Source organism: Ipomoea nil, unplaced genomic scaffold (assembly GCF_001879475.1).
Source record: "Ipomoea nil cultivar Tokyo-kokei standard unplaced genomic scaffold, Asagao_1.1 scaffold3056, whole genome shotgun sequence".
NCBI lineage: Eukaryota > Viridiplantae > Streptophyta > Magnoliopsida > Solanales > Convolvulaceae > Ipomoea > Ipomoea nil.
Window position 1 is genome coordinate 1,470,191 of NW_017619484.1, and position 25,919 is coordinate 1,496,109.

The 25,919-nt window shown below is 39.6% G+C and overlaps 7 non-coding genes across 7 annotated transcripts; 4 read left to right on the plus strand and 3 right to left on the minus strand.

Moving 5' to 3' along the window:
- Nucleotides 1–17,997: 17,997 nt before the first annotated feature.
- TRNAM-CAU lies at nucleotides 17,998–18,082 on the minus strand. The gene is given in 2 exon segments: nucleotides 17,998–18,033; nucleotides 18,045–18,082. It is a non-coding gene; the product is annotated as a tRNA-Met (tRNA).
- A 960-nt stretch (nucleotides 18,083–19,042) lies between these two features.
- Nucleotides 19,043–19,115, plus strand: TRNAE-CUC. The gene has a single exon. It is a non-coding gene; the product is annotated as a tRNA-Glu (tRNA).
- Nucleotides 19,116–20,229: 1,114 nt separating this feature from the next.
- Nucleotides 20,230–20,302, plus strand: TRNAE-CUC. The gene has a single exon. It is a non-coding gene; the product is annotated as a tRNA-Glu (tRNA).
- Nucleotides 20,303–21,416: 1,114 nt separating this feature from the next.
- Nucleotides 21,417–21,489, plus strand: TRNAE-CUC. The gene has a single exon. It is a non-coding gene; the product is annotated as a tRNA-Glu (tRNA).
- A 1,090-nt stretch (nucleotides 21,490–22,579) lies between these two features.
- On the plus strand, nucleotides 22,580–22,652 carry TRNAE-CUC. Its single transcript has one exon. It is a non-coding gene; the product is annotated as a tRNA-Glu (tRNA).
- Nucleotides 22,653–22,721: 69 nt separating this feature from the next.
- Nucleotides 22,722–22,806, minus strand: TRNAM-CAU. Its single transcript is given in 2 exon segments — nucleotides 22,722–22,757; nucleotides 22,769–22,806. It is a non-coding gene; the product is annotated as a tRNA-Met (tRNA).
- A 2,217-nt stretch (nucleotides 22,807–25,023) lies between these two features.
- Nucleotides 25,024–25,108, minus strand: TRNAM-CAU. Its single transcript is given in 2 exon segments — nucleotides 25,024–25,059; nucleotides 25,071–25,108. It is a non-coding gene; the product is annotated as a tRNA-Met (tRNA).
- Between the last annotated feature and the right edge of the window lie 811 nt (nucleotides 25,109–25,919).

Genomic DNA, 25,919 nt, shown 5'->3' on the forward strand with positions numbered 1-25,919 from the left:
GCACGACATTTGTTAACAATATAATGTATAAATATAGTTCATTTATATCTCACTAAACTACTATTGTGCTTGAGGACATTAAATTTAATTGATTATAAATACTAAGATATTGTTGTTTTCCTTTAATAATTTAGTCTTTTAGCATTAGTCAAATAAATAAAATAAATTTAGCTATTTAACTAAAAAAAATACGGTTATATTTAACTGATCGAAAATCGTCGGTTTCGGTTATATCGGTTATGAAGATTTGGTTAGTCAGTTTCGGTTGGTTATGAAGGTTCATTTAAAATTTTGGTTATTAACAAAGAATTGAGCGAAACCGACCTATGCTCATCACCCCTACCAGCTGCAATACTCTCTCACTTTCAAAATTGGATCCTATTTCCACACCATCAACTTTGTAATTTCTTCCAATCGTTATACCCTGCACCATGGTGCACATAGCACTGTGCATCCCGCACCACCCAAAACAACGTCGTTTTGATAAGTTGTGTAGGGAATCGACGCGATAGAGTGTATGTGTATTATGTTATATAATTATGTACATTATGTTATACAATTATACATTCTCGTATACAATTATGTACATTATTTTATACAATTACGTACATTTTTTTTTATACAATTATGTACATTCGAACACACGATTTTTTTAACAGTTAAAACTTAAAAGTTTATGTACATTCTCATATACAATTATGTACATTTTCGTATACAATTATGTACATTTTCAAAACATGATTTTTTAACAAGTTAACAACAAACACCGGAAAAGCGGAATTTTCAAAAAAAAAGAAATGCAAAACGACGTCGTTTTGTACCAGGACGCACAATGCAATGTGCGACTTGGTGCACGATATAAATTGGCCAATTTCTACACTATTATATTTTTTCTACATCTCTCCAATACTTTTCTCACTTTCAAAATTGATCTTACTCTCACATCACATTATAATTATAATAATTATATAATAACAAGAAAATAATATAATAATAAATAAAAATATAAAAGTACAAAAGGCTGTCACCTCAGCTTGAAAGCCCGCTCTTTGGCAGGCTTAGGTTTTGCTGGCCAGCCCCGCCCCATCCCTGGCCTGGTGGGCTAGGCGGGCCCTCGCCACCCGACCTTTGTTTGTTTGTTTGTTTTTATTTTTTATTTTTTTATTCTTAAATTGTTAGTTTGTTGCTTTGTTAAGTTTTTACCATTTGTACACTATAAAAATAATTAAAGTAACTTGTTACATATGTACTAATTTAAATTTTAAAATATTAAACAATAATTCTAAGTAGGGGGTGGGTGGGCTAGCCTTGCGAGCAAAGTCTGTTTTGACGGGTCTAACTCTAACACTTTAGAATAAAAGTCAAAGGAGTAATTGGCTAAGTTTGTTTTTATGGTCACTTTTGGACCATCATTTGTAAGACTTTTAGTTTGTTATTAATAAAGCTATTTTTGAAAAAAAAAGGAGTATTGGCTTGTTTGGCAATTAGCGATTAGCGGTTAGCGAATTGCGTTAGCGATTAGCGAATAGCAGATTGTATTAGCGGGGTTTGACCATCGAATTGTATTAGCCGGTTTGTAAAAAGATGTTTGGTAAAATTTGTTGTTTAAGTTAGCGGTTAACATGTAAAATGACTTAAAGGGTATATATATATATATATATATATATATATATATATATATATATATATATATATATATACCCTTTAAGTCATTTTACATGTTAACCGCTAACTTAAACAACAAATTTTACCAAACATCTTTTTACAACCGGCTAATACAATTCGATGGTCAAACCCGCTAATACAATCTGCTATTCGCTAATCGCTAACGCAATTCGCTAACCGCTAATCGCTAATTGCCAAACAAGCCAATACTCCTTTTTTTTTTCAAAAATACTTTATTAATAACAAACTAAAAGTCTTACAAATGATGGTCCAAAAGTGACCATAAAACAAACTTAGCCAATTACTCCTTTGACTTTTATTCTAAAGTGTTAGAGTTAGACCCGTCAAAACAGACTTTGCAAAAAGTGGTTATTAATAAAGCTATTTTTGAAAAAAAAAGGAGTATTGGCTTGTTTGGCAATTAGCGATTAGCGGTTAGCGAATTGCGTTAGCGATTAGCGAATAGCAGATTGTATTAGCGGTTTGACCATCGAATTGTATTAGCCGGTTTGTAAAAAGATGTTTGGTAAAATTTGTTGTTTAAGTTAGCGGTTAACATGTAAAATGACTTAAAGGGTATATATATATAATATATATATATATATATATATATATATATATATATATATATATATATATATATATATATATATATATATATATATATATATATATATATAATGCTAAAATTTCTTTAAGAAAAAATAAGAAGGGGAGTCGTGCGCGGGCTCCTCTTTTTTTTTTTCCACTTTTCCCACATCGGTGGGAAAAGTGGGGAAGGAGCCTTGAGGCTCCTATAAAAGGAAAAGGAGCCTCAAGGCTCCATTAATTTCAGCCTTGCCCAATCGAATTGAAATGGGCACGACAATTGAGCCTCACAAATGGTGCCTTAAAGGATCCTCCAGTGTTGCAAAAATCGCGCCTAGGCACCGATTAATCGCTCTAGGCGCCCTAGGCGGTCCCCCGGCGCTAGCGATTTTTGCAACCTTGGGATCCTCACTATTAGGACTCTATGTATTTGAATTTGTTTAGGATTCACAATCCTAGTCTCCCCTATGTCTCCTCTTGTATATATACCTAGAATATGTATTCTTGTAATAATTACTGTTAATGCATTCAATAACAGTTCTCATCTGGTATCAGCTAGCTAGGGTTTCTTTCTAATGGCCGACGAATATGTCAATTCCTCTGAACGGACCGTTTCTAATGTTGCTCTCTCATAGGTTGCTTCAACAGTAACCACCCTCTCCACCGCTCATCACTTTATTAGTGTCAAACTGACTTATCAGAACTTCTTATTTTGGAGGGCTCAAGTTGTTCCTTTTCTCAACGGACATGACCTAATGGGTTTCATCGGCGCATAAACCTTTGTCCACTGGCCATGATCTCGATCGGAGAGGAGGGGGCGCACCACTACCGAATCCCGCTGGTCCTTTGTGGGTTCGTTAGGATCATGCGCTTCTTTCTATGATCATGTCATTGTTGTCTGATGAAGTTATGCCTACGCAATCAGGCATCACACCAGCCGTGTAGTGTGGATTACCGTCACCTCTGCTCTCGCCTCCTCGTCTCGATCTCGCTCCTTGAACCTACTCGGGTAGCTCCAGACACTTCAGCAGGGTGGCGCCTCCGTTTGCCGATTATATCGGCCGAGCCCAGGTTCTGATAAAGGACCTTACTCTCGCTGGCCGGCATGTTCCCCTCGAGGAACAAAATCTATACGTCTTTCCGAGGGTTGAGGCTCGAATTCCAGGGTCTTGTCTCCTCTCTCAACGTCCGGGGAACACCAGTCACGGTCCATGAGCTCTCGGATCTCCTCGGCGCCGTAGAGTTCGTTGCCGCAGTGGTGGACCAAATGCGTCGCCGACGGCTTTTGCAGTGCAAAAAAGCGGATAACAGCGAGGAAGGGGGAGCCAATCGCGTGGTGGTGGCGGTTGTGGCTCTGGGTAGAATGACGGGCAGTCTCATGGCGGTGGTGATGGCCGTGGCCGTGGAGGTAGGAAGGCAATCACCAACCTAAGTGTCAACTTTGTGGGATCCTAGGGCACACTGCGGTTACTTGTTACAAGCGGTATGAAAAGGATCTGTTAGGAATATATTGTAATAGATTTTGATATGCCAAATTGTATTTTAGAATCCCCAATTTTATTTGATAAGTCTAGGCGTGTCAGACCATGAAAGGAAAATTAACAAATATAGAAAAAGAGAAAATGAAACTGAATAACAATTTTCACATATTTGAGTGTATATTGTAAAATGAAATCATAGTTGAATTAGAATTATAATTTAGTGGTGTTGTAACAAGACTACAGTGAGCATACAATGAAATTCAATAACAAGTCTCATTGTAATAAGACTATTGTACATATAATGTCGAATGAAACTGCAGTTGAAACAAAATGAAACTTTAGTTGTGCTGAAATGAAACTACAATATAAATAAAATGAAACTGAATATGTAATACAAACCGAACTAATTACACAGAACGGGTGCCGTGCCGTTGCTTTTCGTTAAAAGAAACGACACCGTTTTGGACAATGATCCACACAGCTATGTGGACCAAGGTCCACAGTCAAATTTTGCCGATATTCAAAAGATGACAAAGTGGAACAATGAATACCCTATAGTCTAGTTGGTTAGGATACTCGGCTCTCACCCGAGAGACTCGGGTTCAATTCCTGGCAACGGAAACTATTTTTTGTTCTTTTATTTTTTGCACTGCCAGTTCACGGCGAGGGGAAAAACCACATGGTGGAATATGGGGTGAGAGAGGCTCGAACTCTCGACCTCAGGATCACTCAGAAGCTATGAGACCTACGCGCTAGCCAACTACCTCACCACCCCACGTTAATATGTGGCAATGACCATTACGTCCCCGTACGTTCCTTTTTTAAATTACCAGTGCATTTGTGTTAGGGAATTGTAGGCCACTAGATAATGCAAGATCAATGGTGTGCAAAGGCGATTGTTATACCGAGGACAATGGTCCACACAGTTGAGTGGACCATGTTTCGAAAATGGCGTTGTGTCTTTAAGTAAAGAATTACCGCCGTTAAATTTTAATAGATCTCGTATTTTTTGTGTGTTTATAATAAAATGAAACTACAGTGTGTTTCAAATTAAACTGAATAATTTGTCTCGCATATATTGTCAAATGAAAATGTAATTGAATTGAAATGATACTTTAGTTGTGTTGAAACGAAACTGCAGTATGTATAAAATGAATAGCATGTCTCACATATTGAGTGTATATTGTCAAGTAGAATTGTATTTGAATTGAAATGATACTTTAGTTTTGCTGAAATGAAACTACAGTATGTATAAAAAGAAACTGAATAACATGTCTCACGTATTGAGTGTTATATTGTCAAATGAGACTGTGGTTATATCAAAATGATACTTTAGTTGTGTTTTAATGAAACTACAGTGTATATAAAATGAAATCGTAGTTGAATTAGAATTATAATTTAGTGGTGTTGTAACAAGACTACAGTGAGTATAAAATAGAATTCAATAACAAGTCTCATTGTAATAAGACTATTGTACATATAATGTCGAATGGAACTGCAGTTGAAACAAAATGAAACTTTAGTTTTGCTGATATGAAACTACAATATAAATAAAATGAAACTGGATATGTTATACAAACCGAACTAATTACACAGAACGGGTGCGGTGCCGTTTCTTTTCATTAAAAGAAACGACTCCGTTTTGGACAATGGTCCACAGTCAAATTTTTCTGATATTCAGAAGATGAAAAAGTGGAACAATGAATCCGTTGTAGTGTTGTTGGTTAGGATACTCGGCTTTCAGCCGAGAGACTCGGGTTTAATTCCTGGCAACGGAAACTATTTTTTGCACTGCTAGTTCACGGCGAGGGGAAAAACCACATTGTGGAATATGGGGTGAGAGAGGCTCAAACTCTCGACCTCAGGATCACTCAAAAGCTATGAGACATACGCGCTAGCCAACTGCGCCACCACCCACGTTAATATGTGGCAATGACCATTACGTCCCCGTACGTTCATTTTTTAAATTACCAGTGCATTTGTGTTAAGGAATTGTAGGCCACTAGATAATGCAATATCAATGGTGTGCAAAGGCGATTGTTATACCGTGGACCATGTTCCGAAAATAGCGTAGTGTCTTTAAGTAAAGAATTACCGCCGTTAATTTTAATAGATCTCGTATTTTGTGTGTGTTTATAATAAAATGAAACTACAGTGTGTTTCAAATTAAACTGAATAATTTGTCTCGCATATATTGTCAAATGAAAATGTAATTGAATTGAAATGATACTTTAGTTGTTTTGAAACAAAACTCTAGTATGTATAAAATGAAATTGAATAGCATGTCTCACATATTGAGTGTATATTGTCAAATTGAATTGTATTTGAATTGAAAAGATACTTTAGTTTTGCTGAAATGAAACTACAGTATGTATAAAAAGAAACTGAATAACATGTTTCACGTATTGAGTGTTATATTGTAAAATGAGACTGTGGTTATATTAAAATGATACTTTAGTTGTGTTTTAATGAAACTACAGTGTATATAAAATGAAACTGAATAACAATTTTCACATATTTGAGTGTATATTGTAAAATGAAATCGTAGTTGAATTAGAATTATAATTTAGTGGTGTTGTAACAAGACTATAGTGAGTATAAAATAGAATTCAATAACAAGTTTCATTGTAATAAGAATATTGTACATATAATGTCGAATGAAACAGCAGTTTAAACAAAATGAAACTTTAGTTGTGCTGATATGAAACTACAATATAAATAAATGAAACTGGAGATGTTATACAAACCGAACTAATTACACAGAACGGGTGCGGTGCCGTTTCTTTTCATTAAAAGAAATGACTCCGTTTTGGACAATGGTCCATAGTCAAATTTTTCCGATATTCAGAAGATGAAAAAGTGGAACAATGAATTCGTTGTAGTGTAGTTGGTTAGGATACTTGGCTTTCACCCTAGAAACTCGAGTTCAATTCCTGGCAACGGAAACTATTTTTTGTTCTTTTATTTTTTGCACTGCTAGTTCACGGCGAGGGGAAAAACCACATTATGGAATATGGGGTGAGAGAGGCTCAAACTCTCGACCTCAGGATCACTCAAAAGCTATGAGACCTACGCGCTAGCCAACTGCGCCACCACACCACGTTAATACGTGGCAATGACCATTACGTCCCCGTACGTTCATTTTTTAAATTACCAGTGCATTTGTGTTAAGGAATTGTAGGCCACTAGATAATGCAAGATCAATGGTGTGCAACGGCGATTGTTATACCGTGGACCATGTTCCGAAAATGGCGTAGTGTCTTTAAGTAAAGAATTACCGTCGTTAAATTTTAACAGATCTTGTATTTTGTGTGTGTTTATAATAAAATGAAACTACAGTGTGTTTCAAATTAAACTGAATAATTTGTCTCGCATATATTGTCAAATGAAAATGTAATTGAATTGAAATGATACTTTAGTTGTTTTGAAACAAAACTGCAGTATGTATAAAATGAAATTGAATAGCATGTCTCACATATTGAGTGTATATTGTCAAATAGAATTGTATTTGAATTGAAATGATACTTTAGTTTTGCTGAAATTAAACTACAGTATGTATAAAAAGAAACTGAATAACATGTCTCACGTATTGAGTGTTATATTGTCAAATGAGACTGTGGTTATATCAAAATGATAATTTAGTTGTGTTTTAATGAAACTACAGTGTATATAAAATGAAATCGTAGTTGAATTAGAATTATAATTTAGTGGTGTTGTAAAATGACTACAGTGAGTATAAAATAGAATTCAATAACAAGTCTCATTGTAATAAGACTATTGTACATATAATGTCGAACGAAACTGCAGTTGAAACAAAATGAAACTTTAGTTGTGCTGATATGAAACTACAATATAAATAAAATGAAACTAGATATGTTATACAAACCGAACTAATTACACAGAACGGGTGCGGTGCCGTTTCTTTTCATTAAAAGCAACGACTCCGTTTTGGACAATGGTCCACACAGCTGTGTGGACAAAAGTCCACAGTCAAATTTTGCCGATATTCAGAAGCTGAAAAAGTGGAATACTGAATCTATTGTAGTCTAGTTGGTTAGGATACTCGGCTCTCACCGAGAAACCCAGGTTCAATTCCTGGCAACGGAAACTATTTTTTGTTCTTTTATTTTTTGCACTGCTAGTTCACGGCGAGGGGAAAACCACATTGTGGAATATGGGGTGAGAGAGGCTCAAACACTCGACCTCAGGATCACTCAGAAGCTATGAGACCTACGCGCTAGCCAACTGCGCCACCACCCCACATTGATGCGTGGCAATGACATTACGTCCCGTACGTTCATTTTTAAATTACCAGTGCATTTGTGTTAAGGAATTGTAGGCCACTAGATAATGCAAGATCAATGGTGTGCAAAGACGATTGTTATACTGTGGACCATGGTCCACACAGTTGAGTGGACCATGTTCCGAAAATGGCGTCGTGTCTTTAAGTAAAGAATTACCGCCGTTAAATTTTACCAGATCTCGTATTTTTTGTGTGTTTATAATAAAATGAAACTACAGTGTGTTTCAAATTAAACTGAAGAATTTGTCTCGCATATATTGTCAAATGAAAATGTAATTGAATTGAAATGATACTTTAGTTGTGTTGAAACGAAACTGCCAGTATGTATAAAATGAAATTGAGTAGCATGTCTCACATATTGAGTGTATATTGTCAAATATAATTGTATTTGAATTGAAATGATACTTTAGTTTTGCTGAAATGAAACTACAGTATGTATAAAAAGAAACTGAATAACATGTCTCACGTATTGAGTGTTATATTGTCAAATGAGACTGTGGTTATATCAAAATGATACTTTAGTTGTGTTTTAATGAAACTACAGTGTATATAAAATGAAATCGTAGTTGAATTAGAATTATAATTTAGTGGTGTTGTAACAAGACTACAGTGAGTATAAAATAGAATTCAATAACAAGTCTCATTGTAATAAGACTATTGTACATATAATGTCGAATGGAACTGCAGTTGAAACAAAATGAAACTTTAGTTGTGCTGATATGAAACTACAATATAAATAAAATGAAACTGGATATGTTATACAAACCGAACTAATTACACAGAACGGGTGCTGTGCCGTTTATTTTCATTAAAAGAAACGACTCCGTTTTGGACAACACCCAACATGGATCAAGTACGGGAAACGAACGGCACATGGCCTATCATGCTTTTCTAAACGTAAACAACACCCAACATGCGATTTCCCACCCGATAATCCAAGAATCAAAGCATACGGTACAACCTAGGGTTCTAATCATTTTTATATCAACAAGAATACGATTCGTCTTCTAATTGCAAGATTCGGTAGGAACAACACATAATCATCAAGGATACCAATTAATCATCAAGAACATCATAATCACCAAGAACAACACATAATCATCAAGAATCCCAATTAATCATCAAGAACATCACAATTATCAAGAAACTCCCAATATCAAGATTACCAAGATCCCCCATGGAATCATTAAATCAATCATCAATAATAATCATAGTAATTCGCCATTCACAATCATACGGGGGGAAACCCTAAGGGGAAATCATAGCTATGAAAATAGGTTTTGTTGAGACATGGGTTACCTCTTAGCCTTAATTAATTCCTTGGCTATGAAGGATCTTTCTTCAAGCTTTCTTGCTTTCTTGATTTCTTCTAAGGGAATTCTTGGAGCTCTCCTGGGGTGGTGGGGCGTCTAGGCGTGTGGGGGGGTTCTAGGTGATCCCTAAGTTCCCTATTTATAGATCCAAGGGTTTATTTAGAGTTTAATCCTATTGGGGTTAGGGGTTGGGTTTATATATTTGGGCCCATGGGCTATGGTGGCCTTTTTCCCTAATTTATCATTATAATTTATTCTTTCTCCTGGGTTATTTAGTTAATTAATTAATCAGTTGTTTTTAGGATTCGTAACACGGGGTGTTACACTCTCCCCCCCTTAACAGGAAGCTTCGTTCCCGAAGCTTGGCCCCCGAGTGAAAAAAAAGTTTTCTCTTAGTTACCTGGAGTGAACAGCTCGGGATACTGCTCCTTCATCGTGTCTTTAAGTTCCCATGTTGCTTCCTCGGTCCCGTGATTGGTCCAGAGGACCTTCACCATTTCTATGACTCGGTTCCGGGTATTTCTTGTTTTGGTGTCCAGGATTCTTACGGGTTTCTCTTCGTACACTAGTGACTCGTCGAGGTCTACGGTCTCGTGTTGGAGTACGTGGCTTGGATCGTGTATGTATTTCTTTAGCTGAGATACGTGGAACACGTTGTGTACTCGTTCTAGCTCGACGGGTAAGGCGAGGCGGTAGGCCAATTCTCCGATTCTCTCCACGATTTCGTAAGGGCCGATGAATCGGGGGCTGAGCTTTCCTTTTCTTCCGAACCTCATTACCCCTCGGGTGGGTGAGATCCTTAGCCAAACCTTGTCCCCGAGGTTGAATTCGGCTTGTTTCCTCTTTAGGTCGGCGTAAGACTTCTGGCGGTCTTGGGCGGCCTTCATCCTTTCCCGGATGTGTTTAACCTTGGCTATGGTGTCTTGTAGGTATTGGGGCCCAGTGTTACCGGGTTGACCATTTCCTCCCAACACAAGGGGGTTCTACATTTCTGACCGTATAGTGCTTCGTAGGGTGCCATGCGAATGCTCGCGTGGTAGCTGTTGTTGTATGAGAACTCGATGAGGTCTAGGTGTTCTTCCCACGTCCCTCGGAAGTCGAGCGTGCAGGCTCTTAGCATGTCTTCGAGGGTTTGGATGGTTCTTTCGGTTTGGCCGTCTGTGGTGGGGTGAAAGGCTGTGCTTAGCTTTAGTTGCGTTCCCAACGCCGCTTGTAGTGATTTCCAGAATTGCGAGAGGAACCTGGAATCTCGGTCGGACACAATGTTTCGGGGAACTCCGTGGTATTTCACTACCCGGTTTACGTACGCTTGGGCTAGTTGCGTCATCGTCCATGTTTCTTTCATGGCAATGAATCGCGCTGTCTTGGTTAGTCGATCCACTATGACCCAGATTTTATCCTTACCGGTTTTTGTTGCGGGTAGCCCTCCGACGAAGTCCATGGATATGGAATCCCATTTTCCTTGTGTATTTCAAGGGGTTGTATGAGTCCCTTGGGTTTGCATCGTTCGGCTTTTACCCTTTGACAATTCAGACACTTGGCCACAAAGTCTGCGATTTCCTTTTCATATTCGGCCACCAAAACGATTTCTTTACGTCTTGGTATAATTTGTCACCGCTGGGTGGACGGAGTAAGGGAGTTGTGTCCTTCCTCCAAGATCCGCTGTTTCAAGTGGGGGTGCGTTGAGGGTACACACCACCTCCCCTTGTAGCGGAGGCTGCCGTCTGGGTGTGCTTCGAAGGGGCCCTCTTTCCCTCGAGTTAGGTCGTGGCGGATTTTATCTAGTTCCGGGTCCTGTTGTTGTCCGATTTGATTTCCTCGAAGAGGGTGGGCACGACCTGTGTGTTGAGTAGATAGCATTGGGGCGAGTTTGTCCCTGCTCTATTATTTCCAAGTGTAGCCTTTGGAAGTCCCTGTACAGATGGTCCGGTAGGACCCACGTGGTGTTAAGGGAATGATTCGTCTTTCGGCTTAGGGCATCCGCCACCACGTTGGCTTTTCCCTCGTGGTATTGAATGTCTAGGTCGTAGTCCTTTATGAGTTCCACCATCTTCGTTGTCTCATGTTTAGGTCTTTTTGAGTAAAGATGTACTTCAGGCTCTTATGGTCGGTGTAGATCTTGCATTGTACCCCATACAGGTAGTGCCTCCAGATTTTCAGTGCGAATACGATAACGGCTAGCTCGAGGTCATGGGTGGGGTAATTCTCTTCGTGGGTTTTGAGTTGCCTGGATGCGTAAGCTATTACCTTGCCTTTTGCATTAGTACGCATCCTAACCCCTTCTTGGATGCGTCGCTGTAGACTTCAAACCCTTCCGATCCGGAGGGTATGGTTAGCACGGGTGCAGTGGTTAGTTTATCCTTTAATTCTTGGAAGGCCGAGATGCAGCCGTTGTCCCAACGGAAGGGGGTTCCCTTTTTCATGAGCTTAATGAGGGGTTGGGATATCTTGGTGAAGTCGGGTACGAACCTCCTGTAGTAGCCTGCTAGACCTAGGAAGCTTCGGACTTCCGAGAGTGAGTTCGGCGTGGTCCATTCTTTAACGGCGCGAACCTTAGCGGGGTCCACCCTAATCCCTTCTTTGGTTATCACGTGGCCCAAGAAGGCTACGCTGTCTTGCCAGAATTCGCACTTGGAGAATTTAGCGTAGAGTTGGTTCTCCCTGAGGGTTTGCAGGGATATGCGAAGGTGCTTCTCATGTTCTTCTTTATTTCGGGGAGTAGACTAGGATGTCGTCAATGAACACAATGACGAAGTCATCCAGGTGAGGTCGGAATACTCGATTCATGAGGTCCATGAATATGGCAGGCGCGTTAGTGAGGCCGAAAGGCATTACGGTAAACTCGTAGTGGCCGTAACGTGTCCGGAAGGCCGTTTTCTGGATGTCTGGTTTGGCCACTTGGATTTGGTGATACCCGGATCTTAGGTCGATCTTTGAGAATACCCTGCCCCTTTGAGTTGGTCAAATAAGTCATCTATTCGGGGAAGGGGGTTACCTATTCTTTATAGTAACTTGGTTGAGTTCCGGTAGTCGATGCACAAGCGCATGCTCCCATCCTTCTTCTTAACGAATAGTACCGGTGCTCCCCATGGGGAGGTCTGGGTCGGATGTAACCTTTATCTAGCAGTTCTTGGAGTTGTGTTTTCAGTTCCTTCATTTCCTTTGGTGCTAGCCTGTAGGTGGTTTAGAGATCGGGCGGCGCCCGTATGAGGTCTATGGTGAACTCGACTTCTCTGGCCGGGGGTGCCCCGGGAATTTCGTCTGGGAAGACGTCGGTGAACTCGTTACGACTGGGATGGCTTGTGGTTCGAGTGTTTTGGCGTTGAGGTCTTCGACTGAGCATAAGAAGGCCTCGTTTCCTTGGCCAGATACTTCTTAATTTTCATCATGTTTATCAGCTTGATCCCGGGATCCTGCGGGCACTGCGGTACGACACCCTCTTATCGTTTGGCCCTCGTAGGACCACTTTCTGCTCTCCGCACAGGATTTGCGCTTGGAACTTCCCTAGCCAATCCATGCCCAAGATTACTTGCATCCCATCTAATTGAAACTGGATCAGGTTACTGGGAAATTCCACTCCTGAATGGTGATCATTACATGCTCGTACATGCGATCACATTTTATGACCTCGCCTGAGGCCACCTTGACTTGGAGTCGGACCTTGGTGGTGCGTTAAGGCCGAGCTGGGCGGCGAACTCGGTTGCTATAAACGAGTTGGTAGCCCTGAGTCAAATAATATGATGGCTGGGGTGCGTGTACTAGTAAGGTTCCGGAGACTATGTTGCTATCTCCGATCCTGGCCTTGCTTAGGGTGAGGATCCTTCCCCGGGTAGTCGGCGCGATGGTTTGGTCAAGTGGGGCGGTTTTGGGTTCTTAGGTTCCTTGGCGAGAATTGGACGACTTCCTTCGGGTTTCCTTTTATACCCTAGTTGCGTCCCTGGAGGCGGGTTCGCTACCTGTTGTAGCTGACATGCCTTGGCATAGGCCTCTCCGAGGGTCTTCGGTTCTTGGTGGCCAAGGCCCTCTGGTGTTCGGCTTAAGGCCTGTTAGGAATTTTTCGGGGAAGGGGGTACCTATTCTTTATAGTAACTTGGTTGAGTTCCCGGTAGTCGATGCACAAGCGCATGCTCCCATCCTTCTTCTTAACGAATAGTACCGGTGCTCCCCATGGGGAGGTGCTGGGTCGGATGTAACCTTTATCTAGCAGTTCTTGGAGTTGTGTTTTCAGTTCCTTCATTTCCTTTGGTGCTAGCCTGTAGGGTGGTTTAGAGATCGGGGCGGCGCCCGGTATGAGGTCTATGGTGAACTCGACTTCTCTGGCCGGGGGTGCCCCGGGAATTTCGTCTGGGAAGACGTCGGTGAACTCGTTTACGACTGGGATGGCTTGTGGTTCGAGTGTTTTGGCGTTGAGGTCTTCGACTGAGCATAAGAAGGCCTCGTTTCCTTGGCCCAGATACTTCTTAATTTTCATCATGTTTATCAGCTTGATCCCGGGATCCTGGCGGGCACTGCGGTACGACACCCTCTTATCGTTTGGCCCTCGTAGGACCACTTTCTGCTCTCCGCACAGGATTTGCGCTTGGAACTTCCCTAGCCAATCCATGCCCAAGATTACTTGCATCCCATCTAATTGAAACTGGATCAGGTTACTGGGAAATTCCACTCCCTGAATGGTGATCATTACATGCTCGTACATGCGATCACATTTTATGACCTCGCCTGAGGCCACCTTGACTTGGAGTCGGACCTTGGTGGTGGCGTTAAGGCCGAGCTGGGCGGCGAACTCGGTTGCTATAAACGAGTTGGTAGCCCCTGAGTCAAATAATATGATGGCTGGGGTGGCGTGTACTAGTAAGGTTCCGGAGACTATGTTGCTATCTCCGATCCTGGCCTTGCTTAGGGTGAGGATCCTTCCCCGGGTAGTCGGCGCGATGGTTTGGTCAAGTGGGGCGGTTTTGGGGTTCTTAGGTTCCTTGGCGAGAATTGGACGACTTCCTTCGGGTTTCCTTTTATACCCTAGTTGCGTCCCTGGAGGCGGGTTCGCTACCTGTTGTAGCTGACATGCCTTGGCATAGGCCTCTCCGAGGGTCTTCGGTTCTTGGGTGGCCAAGGCCCTCTGGTGTTCGGGCTTAAGGCCTGTTAGGAATTTCCTGACTTTGATCCCTTCGGTGGGTACTAGTTCGGGGGCGAGGCGAGCCAGTCGGCAGAATCGTTGGTAGTATTCTGAGACCGGGGCCGTCCCCTGTCTTAGATTGAGAAATTCCTCGCACATGGCGGCTTTCAGGTGGTTGGGGTAGAACTGTTCTCGTAACTGCGTCTTTAAGCCCTCCCAGTTGAATCCGGGGTCTTGTTCGTACATAGGTCCCTCGCAGGCCCACCAACTGTCGGCCTCGTGCCTGAAGTAGAAGGAGGCTATCCTGACCCGGTGGCGTTCGGGGCATTGGGTCGTCCTGAACACCTTGTCGAATGTCTCAATCCATTCCTCGAGGGTTGTGGGGTCTTCGTATCCCGAGAGGGTGGGTGGTTGATGTGCCGAGACTTGGTGGTGGATTTCCAAGTTCTCGTCTGTTGGCAGAGGTTGGGGAACGATAGTACTTAGTGCCTGGGCAATTTGGGTCAGGCGTTGTAGGGTTTGAGTCAAGATTTCTTGAGAGGGGTGTCTCGGTGTTCCTGACTGTTTCTTCTTGGGTGCCATCCTGGTGATTAAAGGTTGATGTTATTTTGTGTTTCACCTTGATATAATAAGTGGGGAAGAGATTTTTAATATTAGAGAGGGATGAAGTGCGGGGGTGATGTGTAGGTTTCACAATCTCACTGCGCATCCTACGATTCCTGAAGCCTATGTTCCTAGATACCTGGAGTTCAAGCCTAATGTCCTAAAGTCCGGTCTTAAGAGTCTTTTCCTAGGGTCAAACTTAGGCTCTGATACCAACTGTAACACCCCAGATTTTCAAGACATTTAAAACTTATAAATAAAGGTATTATCTCATTAAATCCCAAAACATAATACAAGTGTATGGGGTGCTATGCCACACCTGAGCTAGAGAACCCAGGTGCACAGGCTAACTAACTAATATCCTCAATAATGTAAATGCATAATATGGCACGCAGGCCGAAAGCCAAATATATCTGTTCAGCGAGAGATGCTGGTAACCCACTCCAACGCGTTGAAATACAATACATATAGAGATATATATAGATATACGAAAACCATTATGAGCATGAAGATATATCCTACGAACTCTAGCTTTTAAAACCGGGAATGACTCAACAGTTAAGGCTAGACACCAGCAGTGGACATAGCAAGCATAAGCATTTCACAAAAGATAAAGCAGTTACGACAAGGCATAAACGGTAATCATAATCCCATCATAAACAATCCCCAATATGAAACCCATAGTCACATCCCAAGGCACTCATAGTCACAACTCGTCTATATCACACACATAACGCACATTATTGGCGCCACGGGACCGATCGCATGCCCATACATGAGGGTCAGCGCATATAGCTCTGACACAGCCCCGCAGCACCATGCCCTGTATCGCAACACGGGGAGGTCGATCGCAACCGACCGATGAACCGCAGCTCATCATAATGTTTGATCGCAACCAAACAGTGGACCGCAGCCCAAGAGAGTGTCATCTGACCGCAGCCAGGATAAAGGACGAACCGCAGCTCGTATAGAAACGTTTGATCGCAACCAAACGGTGGACCGCAGCCCAAGAGAATGTCATCTGACCGCAGCCAGGAATACCAATCTGACCGCAGCCAGCTTCTGAACCGCAGCTCAGGATAACCAATCCGATCGCAACCGAATTGGGGTAGCACACACACATAACACATAACAAGCACATGCAACCCACGTTACACATCGGGAAGGGGGATAAAGCGTATAACAAACCTATGCGTGATCCATCACATACTAAGGATAGCCCTAAGGGGTTCATACTTCTTTCACCTAGGTCAACGGGATACCAATTCAACTAGCATGCGATATAACAGACTCATAAACCTACGAACGGTACCCGAAACATCAAACTAGACATAGGCACGATAAACGGGGTCCGTTGGGACACCACGGGGATCGGGGAAACATCAAACGGGGAAACCGGGAGCCCGAGGTAGTGTAATTTCCAGCGGGTAGCCGGTGGGTGGGGGTCCACCCGCCGGCTGCCACTGTTCCGGGCAGCGGGTGCCCGGCGGGCAGCTGCCCGCCCACCGGCTGCCCGCTGCCGGAGCTGCCCGAGAATGCCGCGGGTAGGTGGCGGGTCCCCTACCCCCACCTACCCCCCACTGACTCTTTTCATCACTTTTCGCCCCGGGAACCGTTGTGGAACCCGAAACCATGCTTAGACACTTTACAACGCAATTAACAACAACAAGTAGACAATTAACGGATCAAGTACGGTAAACGAACGGCACATGGCCTATCATGCTTTTCTAAACGTAAACAACACCCAACATGCGATTTCCCACCTGATAATCCAAGAATCAAAGCATACGGTACAACCTAGGGTTCTAATCATTTTTATATCAACAAGATTACGATTCGTCTTCTAATTGCAAGATTCGGTAGGAACAACACATAATCATCAAGGATACCAATTAATCATCAAGAACATCATAATCACCAAGAACAACACATAATCATCAAGAATCCCAATTAATCATCAAGAACATCACAATTATCAAGAAACTCCCAATATCAAGATTACCAAGATCCCCCATGGAATCATTAAATCAATCATCAATAATAATCATAGTAATTCGCCATTCACAATCATACGGGGGGAAACCCTAAGGGGAAATCATAGCTATGAAAATAGGTTTTGTTGGGACATGGGTTACCTCTTAGACTTAATTAATTCCTTGGCTATGAAGGATCTTTCTTCAAGCTTTCTTGCTTTCTTGATTTCTTCTAAGGGAATTCTTGGAGCTCTCCTGGGGTGGTGGGGCGTCTAGGCGTGTGGGGGGGTTCTAGGTGCTCCCTAAGTTCCCTATTTATAGATCCAAGGGTTTATTTAGAGTTTAATCCTATTGGGGTTAGGGGTTGGGTTTATATATTTGGGCCCATGGGCTATGGTGACCTTTTTCCCTAATTAATCATTATAATTTATTCTTTCTCCTGGGTTATTTAGTTAATTAATTAATCAGTTGGTTTTAGGATTCGTAACACGGGGTGTTACAACTACAGTGTATATAAAATGAAATCGTAGTTGAATTAGAATTATAATTTAGTGGTGTTGTAACAAGACTACAGTGAGTATAAAATAGAATTCAATAACAAGTCTCATTGTAATAAGTCTATTGTACATATAATGTCGAATGGAACTGCAGTTGAAACAAAATGAAACTTTAGTTGTGCTGATATGAAACTACAATATAAATAAAATGAAACTGGATATGTGATACAAACCGAACTAATTACACAGAACGGGTGCGGTGCCGTTTATTTTCATTAAAAGAAACGACTCCGTTTTGGGCAATGGTCCGAACAATGAATTCGTTGTAGTCTAGTTGGTTAGGATACTCGGCTCTTACCTGAGAGACTCGGGTTCAATTCCCGGTAACGAGAACTATTTTTTGTTCTTTTATTTTTTGCACTGCTAGTTCACGGCGACGGGAAAAACCACATTGTGGAATATGGGGAGAGAGAGGCTCGAACTCTCGACCTCAGGATCACTTAGAAGTTATGAGACCTACGCGCTAGCCAACTGCGCCACCACCCCACGTTGATATGTGGCAATGACCATTTCGTCCCCGTACGTTGGTTTTTTAAATTACCAGTGCATTTGTGTTAAGGAATTGTAGGCCACTAGATAATGCAAGATCAATGGTGTGCAAAGACGATTGTTATACCGTGGACCATGGTCCACACAGTTGAGTGGACCATGTTCCGAAAATGGCGTCGTGTCTTTAAGTAAAGAATTACCGCCGTTAAATTTTAACAGATCTCGTATTTTTTGTGTGTTTATAATAAAATGAAACTACAGTGACTTTCAAATTAAACTGAATAATTTGTCTCGCATATATTGTCAAATGAAAATGTAATTGAATTGAAATGATACTTTAGTTGTGTTGAAACGAAACTGCAGTATGTATAAAATGAAATTGAATAGCATGTCTCACATATTGAGTGTATATTGTCAAATAGAATTGTATTTGAATTGAAATGATACTTTAGTTTTGCTGAAATGAAACTACAGTATGTATAAAAAGAAACTGAATAACATGTCTCACGTATTGAGTGTTATATTGTCAAATGAGACTATGGTTATATCAAAATGATACTTTAGTTGTGTTTTAATGAAACTACAGTGTATATAAAATGAAATCGTAGTTGAATTAGAATTATAATTTAGTGGTGTTGTAACAAGACTACAGTGAGTATAAAATAGAATTCAATAACAAGTCTCATTGTAATAAGACTATTATACATATAATGTCGAATGGAACTGCAGTTGAAACAAAATGAAACTTTAGTTGTGCTGATATGAAACGACAATATAAATAAAATGAAACTGGATATGTTATACAAACCGAACTAATTACACAGAACGGGTGCGGTGCCGTTTAATTTCATTAAAAGAAACGACTCCGTTTTGGACAATGGTCCACACAGCTGTGTGGACCAAGGTCCATAGTCAAATTTTGCCGATATTCAGAAGATGAAAAAGTGGAACAATGAATCCGTTGTAGTCTAGTTGGTTAGGATATTTGGCTCTCACCCGAGAGACCTGGGTTCAATTCCCGGCAAAAGAAACTATTTTTTGTTCTTTTATTATTTGCATTGCTAGTTCACGGCGAGGGGAAAAACCACATTGTGGAATATGGGGTGAGAGAGGCTCGAACTCTCGACCTCTGGATCACTTAGAAACTATAAGACCTATGCGCTAGCCAACTGCGCCACAACCCCTCATTGATACGTGGTAATGACCATTACGTCCCCATACGTTCCTTTTTTAAATTACCAGTGCATTTGTGTTAAGGAATTGTAGGCCACTAGATAATGCAAGATCAATGGTATGCAAAGACGATTGTTATACCGTGGACCATGGTCCACACGGTTGAGTGGACCATGTTCCGAAAATGGCGTCGTGTCTTTAAGTAAAGAATTACCGCCGTTAAATTTTAACAGATCTCGTATTTTTTGTGTGTTTATAATAAAATGAAACTACAGTGTGCTTCAAATTAAACTGAATAATTTGTCTCGCATATATTGTCAAATGAAAATGTAATTGAATTGAAATGATACTTTAGTTGTGTTGAAACGAAACTGGCGTATGTATAAAATGAAATTGAATAGCATGTCTCACATATTGAGTGTATATTGTCAAATCGAATTGTATTTGAATTGAAATGATACTTTAGTTTTGCTGAAATGAAACTACAGTATGTATAAAAAGAAACTGAATAACATGTCTCACGTATTGATTGTTATATTGTCAAATGAGACTGTGGTTATATCAAAATGATACTTTAGTTGTGTTTTAATCAAACTACAGTGTATATAAAATGAAATCGAAGTTGAATTAGAATTATAATTTAGTGGTGTTGTAACAAGACTACAGTGAGTATAAAATAGAATTCAATAACAAGTCTCATTGTAATAAGACTATTGTACATATAATGTCGAATGGAACTGCAGTTGAAACAAAATGAAACTTTAGTTGTGCTGATATGAAACTACAATATAAATAAAATGAAACTGGATATGTTATACAAACCGAACTAATTACACAGAACGGGTGCGGTGCCGTTTATTTTCATTAAAAGAAACGACTCCGTTTTGGACAATGGTCCACACAGCTGTGTGGACCAAGGTCCACAGTCAAATTTTGCCGATATTCAGAAGATGAAAAAGTGGAACAATGAATCCGTTGTAGTCTAGTTGGTTAGGATACTCGGTTCTCACCTGAGAGACCCGGGTTCAATTCCTGGCAACGAAAACTATTTTTTGTTCTTTTATTTTTTGCACTGCTAGTTCACGACGAGGGGAAAAACCACATTGTTGAATATGGGGTGAGAGAGGCTCAAAGTCTCGACCTCAGGATCACTCAAAAGCTATGAGACCTACGCGCTAGCCAACTGCACCACCACCCCACGTTAATACGTGGCAATGACCATTACGTCCCCGTACATTCCTTTATTAAATTACCAGTGCATTTGTGATAAGGAATTGTAGGCCACTAGATAATGCAAGATCAATGGTGTGCAAAGACGATTGTTATACCGTGGACCATGGTCCACACAGTTGAGTGGGCCATGTTCCGAAAATGGCGTCGTGTCTTTAAGTAAAGAATTACCGCCGTTAAATTTTAACAGATCTCGTATTCTTTGTGTGTTTATAATAAAATGAAACTACAGTGTGTTTCAAATTAAACTGAATAATTTGTCTCGCATATATTGTCAAATGAAAATGTAATTGAATTGAAATGATACTTTAGTTGTGTTGAAACGAAACTGCAGTATGTATAAAATGAAATTGAATAGCATGTCTCACATATTGAGTGTATATTGTCAAATAGAATTGTATTTGAATTGAAATGATACTTTAGTTTTGCTGAAATGAAACTACAGCATGTATAAAAAGAAACTGAATAACATGTCTCACGTATTGAGTGTTATATTGTCAAATGAGACTGTGGTTATATCAAAATGATACTTTAGTTGTGTTTTAATGAAACTACAGTGTATATAAAATGAAATCGTAGTTGAATTAGAATTATAATCTAGTGGTGTTGTAACAAGACTACAGTGAGTATAAAATAGAATTCAATAACAAGTCTCATTGTAATAAGACTATTGTACATATAATGTCGAATGGAACTGCAGTTGAAACAAAATGAAACTTTAGTTGTGCTGATATGAAACTACAATATAAATAAAATGAAACTGGATATGTTATACAAACCGAACTAATTACACAGAACGGGTGCGGTGCCGTTTATTTTCATTAAAAGAAACGACTCCGTTTTGGACAATGGTCCACACAGCTGTGTGGACCAAGGTCCACAGTCAAATTTTGCTGATATTCAGAAGATGAAAAAGTGGAACAATGAATCCGTTGTAGTCTAGTTGGTTAGGATACTCAGCTCTCACCTGAGAGACCTGGGTTCAATTCCTGGTAATGGAAAGTATTTTTTGTTCTTTTATTTTTTGCACTGCTAGTTCACGGCGAGGGGAAAAACCACATTGTGGAATATGGGGTGAGAGAGGCTCAAACTCTCGACCTCAGGATCACTCAGAAGCTATGAGACCTACGCGCTAGCCAACTGCGCCACCACCCCACGTTGATACGTGGCAATGACCATTACGTCCCCGTACGTTCCTTTTTTAAATTACCAGTGCATTTGTGTTAAGGAATTGTAGGCCGCTAGATAATGCAAGATCAATGGTGTGCAAAGACGATTGTTATACCGTGGACCATGGTCCACACAGTTGAGTGGACCATGTTCCGAAAATGGCGTCGTGTCTTTAAGTAAAGAATTACCGCCGTTAAATTTTAACAGATCTCGTATTTTTTGTGTGTTTATAATAAATTGAAACTACAGTGTGTTTCAAATGAAACTGAATAATTTGTCTCGCATATATTGTCAAATGAAAATGTAATTGAATTGAAATGATACTTTAGTTGTGTTGAAACGAAACTGCAGTATGTATAAAATGAAATTGAATAGCATGTCTCACATATTGAGTGTATATTGTCAAATAGAATTGTATTTGAATTGAAATGATACTTTAGTTTTGCTGAAATGAAACTACAGTATGTATGAAAAGAAACTGAATAACATGTCTCACGTATTGAGTGTTATATTGTCAAATGAGACTGTGGTTATATCAAAATGATACTTTAGTTGTGTTTTAATGAAAATACAGTGTATATAAAATGAAATCGTAGTTGAATTAGAATTATAATTTAGTGGTGTTGTAACAAGACTACAGTGAGTATAAAATAGAATTCAATAACAAGTCTCATTGTAATAAGTCTATTGTACATATAATGTCGAATGGAACTGCAGTTGAAACAAAATGAAACTTTAGTTGTGCTGATATGAAACTACAATATAAATAAAATGAAACTGGATATGTTATACAAACCGAACTAATTACACAGAACGGGTGCGGTGCCGTTTATTTTCATTAAAAGAAACGACTCCGTTTTGGACAATGGTCCACAGTCAAATTTTGCTGATATTCAGAAGATGAAAAAGTAGAACAATGAATCCGTTGTAGTCTAGTTGGTTAGGATACTCGGCTCTCACCCGAGAGACCCGGGTTCAATTCCCGGCAACAGAAACTATTTTTTGTTCTTTTATTTTTTGCACTGCTAGTTCACGGCGAGGGGAAAAAACACATTGTGGAATATGGGGTGAGAGAGGCTCGAACTCTCGACCTCAGGATCACTCAGAAGCTATGAGACCTACGCGCTAGCCAACTGCGCCACCACCCCACGTTAATACGTGGCAATGACCATTACGTCCCCGTACGTTCCTTTTTTAAATTACCAGTGCATTTGTGTTAAGGAATTGTAGGCCACTAGATAATGCAAGATCAATGGTGTGCAAAGACGATTGTTATACCGTGGACCATGTTCCGAAAATGGCGTCGTGTCTTTAAGTAAAGAATTACCGCCGTTAAATTTTAACAGATCTTGTATTTTTTGTGTGTTTATAATAAAATGAAACTACAGTGTGTTTCAAATTAAACTGAATAATTTGTCTCGCATATATTGTCAAATGAAAATGTAATTGAATTGAAATGATACTTTAGTTGTGTTGAAACGAAACTGCAGTATGTATAAAATGAAATTGAATAGCATGTCTCACATATTGAGAGTATATTGTCAAATAGAATTGTATTTGAATTGAAACGATACTTTAGTTTTGCTGAAATGAAACTACAGTATGTATAAAAAGAAACTGAATAACATGTTTCACGTATTGAGTGTTATATTGTCAAATGAGACTGTGGTTATATCAAAATGATACTTTAGTTGTGTTTTAATGAAAATACAGTGTATATAAAATGAAATCGTAGTTGAATTAGAATTATAATTTAGTGGTGTTGTAACAAGACTACAGTGAGTATAAAATAGAATTCAATAACAAGTCTCATTGTAATAAGTCTATTGTACATGTAATGTCGAATGGAACTGCAGTTGAAACAAAATGAAACTTTAGTTATGCTGATATGAAACTACAATATAAATAAAATGAAACTGGATATGTTATACAAATCGAACTAATTACACAGAACGGGTGCGGTGCCGTTTATTTTCATTAAAAGAAACGACTCCGTTTTGGACAATGGTCCACAGTCAAATTTTGCCGATATTCAGAAGATGAAAAAGTGGAACAATGAATCTGTTGTAGTCTAGTTGGCTAGGATACTCGGCTCTTGCTCGAAAGACCCGGGTACAATTCCCGGCAACGAAAACTATTTTTTGTTCTTTTATTTTTTGCACTGCTAGTTCACGGCGAGGGGAAAAAACACATTGTGGAATATGGGGTGAGAGAGGCTCGAATTCTTGACCTCAGGATCACTCAGAAGCTATGAGACCTACGCGCTAGCCAACTGCGCCACCACCCCACGTTGATATGTGGCAATGACCATAACGTCCCCGTACGTTCCTTTTTTAAATTACCAGTGCATTTGTGTTAAGGAATTGTAGGCCACTAGATAATGCAAGATCAATGGTGTGCAAAGACGATTGTTATACCGTGGACCATGGTCCACACAGTTGAGTGGACCATGTTCCGAAAATGGCGTCGTGTCTTTAAGTAAAGAATTGCCGCCGTTAAATTTTAACAGATCTCGTATTTTTTGTGTGTTTATAATAAAATGAAACTACAGTGTGTTTCAAATTAAACTGAATAATTTGTCTCGCATATATTGTCAAATGAAAATGTAATTGAATTGAAATGATACTTTAGTTGTGTTGAAACGAAACTGCAGTATGTATAAAATGAAATTGAATAGCATGTCTCACATATTGAGTGTATATTGTCAAATCGAATTGTATTTGAATTGAAATGATACATTAGTTTTGCTGAAATGAAACTACAGTATGTATAAAAAGAAACTGAATAACATGTCTCACGTATTGAGTGTTATATTGTCAAATGAGACTGTGGTTATATCAAAATGATACTTTAGTTGTGTTTTAATGAAAATACAGTGTATATAAAATGAAATCGTAGTTGAATTAGAATTATAATTTAGTGGTGTTGTAACAAGACTACAGTGAGTATAAAATAGAATTCAATAACAAGTCTCATTGTAATAAGACTATTGTACATATAATGTCGAATGGAACTGCAGTTGAAACAAAATGAAACTTTAGTTGTGCTGATATGAAACTACAATATAAATAAAATGAAACTGGATATGTTATACAAACCGAACTAATTACACAGAACGGGTGCGGTGCCGTTTATTTTCATTAAAAGAAACGACTCCGTTTTGGACAATGGTCCACAGTCAAATTTTGCCGATATTCAGAAGATGAAAAAGTGGAACAATGAATAAATTGTTGTCTAGTTGGTTAGGATACGCGGCTCTCACTCGAGAGACCTGGGTTCAATTCTCGGCAACGGAAACTATTTCTTGATCTTTTATTTTTTGCACTGCTAGTTCACGGCGAGGGGAAAAAGCACATTGTGGAATATGGGGAGAGAGAGGCTCGAACTCTCGACCTCAGGATCACTCAAAAGCTATGAGACCTACGCGCTAGCCAACTGCGCCACCACCCCACGTTGATATGTGGCAATGACCATTTCGTCCCCGTACGTTGGTTTTTTAAATTACCAGTGCATTTGTGTTAAGGAATTGTAGGCCACTAGATAATGCAAGATCAATGGTGTGCAAAGACGATTGTTATACCGTGGACCATGGTCCACACAGTTGAGTGGACCATGTTCCGAAAATGGCGTCGTGTCTTTAAGTAAAGAATTACCGCCGTTAAATTTTAATAGATCTCGTATTTTTTGTGTGTTTATAATAAAATGAAACTACAGTGTGTTTCAAATTAAACTGAATAATTTGTCTCGCATATATTGTCAAATGAAAATGTAATTGAATTGAAATGATACTTTAGTTGTGTTGAAACGAAACTGCAGTATGTATAAAATGAAATTGAATAGCATGTCTCACATATTGAGTGTATATTGTCAAATAGAATTGTATTTGAATTGAAATGATACTTTAGTTTTGCTGAAATGAAACTACAGCATGTATAAAAAGAAACTGAATAACATGTCTCACGTATTGAGTGTTATATTGTCAAATGAGACTGTGGTTATATCAAAATGATACTTTAGTTGTGTTTTAATGAAACTACAGTGTATATAAAATGAAATCGTAGTTGAATTAGAATTATAATCTAGTGGTGTTGTAACAAGACTACAGTGAGTATAAAATAGAATTCAATAACAAGTCTCATTGTAATAAGTCTATTGTACATATAATGTCGAATGGAACTGCAGTTGAAACAAAATGAAACTTTAGTTGTGCTGATATGAAACTACAATATAAATAAAATGAAACTGGATATGTTATACAAAC